Genomic DNA, 3,786 nt, shown 5'->3' on the forward strand with positions numbered 1-3,786 from the left:
TTGATTTTTTTCAAAGTCAAACTAAGTATACCAGCGTCTTATTCTGATCACCTAGATTACGAAATCACCGGGTTATAACAGGATCCGAACAGAACTAAGGGGAATGAGAGCACTTTGAAAATCCTGAAAAAGTCGTTTTCGACGTCCGTTTTTGAGGCCAAAAATGGGCTACAAAAATGCCATATCTCGGCTCTCGTAGAAGCTACGACCTTGCGGATGGTCTCGTTGCATTCAGAAGGACCAAACTAAGACAAAACCGTTGGAATTTCACGATAGCTCATATAGGAGCCGAGATATGAGCCTTCAAAATTTGGGTTTTTTCATTTTTCGGGTATACCCCCCCGTATCGAATTTTTTCACCAAAAATTGATTTTTTTCAAAGTCAAACTAAGTATACCAGCGTCTTATTCTGATCACCTAGATTACGAAAACACCGGGTTATAACAGGATCCGAGCAGAGACTAAGGGAATGAGAGCACTTTGAAAATACTGAAAAAGTCGTTTTCGACGTCCGATTTTGAGGCCAAAAATGGGCTACAAAAATGCCATATCTCGGCTCTCGTAGAAGCTACGACCTTGCGGGATGGTCTCGTTGCATTCAGAAGACCAAACTAAGACAAAAACCGTTGGAATTTTCACGATAGCTCATATAGGAGCCGAGATATGAGCCTTCAAAATTTGGGTTTTTTCATTTTTCGGGTATACCCCCCCGTATCGAATTTTTTCACCAAAAATTGATTTTTTTCAAAGTCAAACTAAGTATACCAGCGTCTTATTCTGATCACCTAGATTACGAAAACACCGGGTTTATAACAGGATCCGAGCAGAACTAAGGGGAATGAGAGCACTTGAAAATACTGAAAAAGTCGTTTTCGACGTCCGATTTTGAGGCCAAAAATGGGCTACAAAAATGCCATATCTCGGCTCTCGTAGAAGCTACGACCTTGCGGATGGTCTCGTTGGATTCAGAAGGACGAAACTAAGACAAAACCGTTGGAATTTTCACGATAGCTCCCATAGAAGCCGAGATATCGACCTTCAAAGTTTGAGTTTTTTCATTTTTCGGGTATACCCCCCCGTATCGAATTTTTTCACCAAAAATTGATTTTTTCGAAATCAAACTAAGTATACCAGCGTCTTATTCTGATCACCTAGATTACGAAAAACACCGGGTTATAACAGGATCCGAGCAGAACTAAGGAATGAGAGCACTTTGAAAATCCTGAAAAAGTCGTTTTCGACGTCCGTTTTTGAGGCCGAAAATGGGCTACAAAAATGCCATATCTCGGCTCTCGTAGAAGCTACGACCTTGCGGATGGTCTCGTTGCATTCAGAAGGACCAAACTAAGACAAAACCGTTGGAATTTTCACGATAGCTCATATAGGAGCCGAGATATGAGCCTTCAAAATTTGGGTTTTTTCATTTTTCGGGTATACCCCCCGTATCGAATTTTTTCACCAAAAATTGATTTTTTTCAAAGTCAAACTAAGTATACCAGCGTCTTATTCTGATCACCTAGATTACGAAAACACCGGGTTATAACAGGATCCGAGCAGAACTAAGGGAATGAGAGCACTTTGAAAATCCTGAAAAAGTCGTTTTCGACGTCCGTTTTTGAGGCCAAAAATGGGCTACAAAAATGCCATATCTCGGCTCTCGTAGAAGCTACGACCTTGCGGGTGGTCTCGTTGGATTCAGAAGGAAGAAAACTAAGACAAAACCGTTGGAATTTTCCCGATAGCTCATATACAAGCCGAGATATGAGCCTTCAAAGTTTGGGTTTCTTCATTTTTCGGGTATACCCCCCCCGTATCGAATTTTTTTCACCAAAAATTGATTTTTTTCAAAGTCAAACTAAGTATACCAGCGTCTTATTCTGATCACCTAGATTACGAAAACACCGGGTTATAACAGGATCCGAGCAGAACTAAGGGAATGAGAGCACTTTGAAAATCCTGAAAAAGTCGTTTTCGACGTCCGTTTTTGAGGCCAAAAATGGGCAACAAAAATGCCATATCTCAGCTCTCGTAAAAGCTACGACCTTGCGGATGGTCTCGATGGATTCAGAAGGACGAAACTAAGACAAAACCGTTGGAATTTTCACGATAGCTCCCATAGAAGCGAGATATCGACCTTCAAAGTTTGAGTTTTTCATTTTTCGGGTATACCCCCCCGTATCGAATTTTTTCACAAAAAATTGATTTTTTCGAAATCAAACTAAGTATACCAGCGTCTTATTCTGATCACCTAGATTACGAAAACACCGGGTTATAACAGGATCCGAGCAGAACTAAGGGAATGAGAGCACTTTGAAAATCCTGAAAAAGTCGTTTTTGACGTCCGTTTTTAAAGCCAAAAATGGGCTACAAAAATGCCATATCTCGGCTCTCGTAGAAGCTACGACCTTGCGGATGGTCTCGTTGGATTCAGAAGGAAGAAACTAAGACAAAACCGTTGGAATTTTCCGATAGCTCATATAAAAGCCGAGATATGAGCCTTCAAAGTTTGGGTTTCTTCATTTTTCGGGTATACCCCCCCGTATCGAATTTTTTCACCAAAAATTGATTTTTTTCAAAGTCAAACTAAGTATAACCAGCGTCTTATTCTGATCACCTAGATTACGAAAACACCGGGTTATAACAGGATCCGAGCAGAACTAAGGGAATGAGAGCACTTTGAAAATCCTGAAAAAGTCCCGTTTTCGAAGTCCGTTTTTGAGGCCAAAAATGGGCTACAAAAATGCCAATATCTCGGCTCTCGTAGAAGCTACGACCTTGCGGGTGGTCTCGTTGGATTCAGAAGGACGAAACTAAGACAAAACCGTTGGAATTTTCACGATAGCTCATATAGAAGCCGAGATATGAGACTTCAAAGTTTGGGTTTCTTCATTTTTCGGGTATACCCCCCCGTATCGAATTTTTTCACCAAAAATTGATTTTTTCGAAATCAAACTAAGTATACCAGCGTCTTATTCTGATCACCTAGATTACGAAAACACCGGGTTATAACAGGATCCGAGCAGAACTAAGGGAATGAGAGCACTTTGAAAATCCTGAAAAAGTCGTTTTCGACGTCCGTTTTTGAGGGCCAAAAATGGGCTACAAAAATGCCATATCTCGGCTCTCGTAGAAGCTACGACCTTGCGGGTGGTCTCGTTGGATTCAGAAGGACGAAACTAAGACAAAACCGTTGGAATTTTCACGATAGCTCATATAGAAGCCGAGATATGAGACTTCAAAGTTTGGGTTTTTTCATTTTTCGGGTATACCCCCCCGTATCGAATTTTTTCACCAAAAATTGATTTTTCGAAATCAACTAAGTATACCAGCGTCTTATTCTGATCACCTAGATTACGAAAACACCGGGTTATAACAGGATCCGAGCAGAACTAAGGGAATGAGAGCACTTTGAAAATCCTGAAAAAGTCGTTTTCGACGTCCGTTTTTGAGGCCAAAAATGGGCTACAAAAATGCCATATCTCGGCTCTCGTAGAAGCTACGACCTTGCGGGTGGTCTCGTTGGATTCAGAAGGACGAAACTAAGACAAAACCGTTGGAATTTTCACGATAGCTCATATACAAGCCGGAGATATGAGCCTTCAAAGTTTGGGTTCTTCATTTTTCTGGTATACCCCCCCGTATCGAATTTTTTCACCAAAAATTGATTTTTTCGAAATCAAACTAAGTATACCAGCGTCTTATTCTGATCACCTAGATTACGAAAACACCGGGTTATAACAGGATCCGAGCAGAACTAAGGGAATGAGAGCACTTTGAAAATCCTGA

The sequence above is a fragment of the Anthonomus grandis genome, unplaced genomic scaffold, assembly GCF_022605725.1.
Source record: "Anthonomus grandis grandis unplaced genomic scaffold, icAntGran1.3 ctg00000580.1, whole genome shotgun sequence".
In the NCBI taxonomy this organism is placed as follows: Eukaryota; Metazoa; Arthropoda; class Insecta; order Coleoptera; family Curculionidae; genus Anthonomus; species Anthonomus grandis.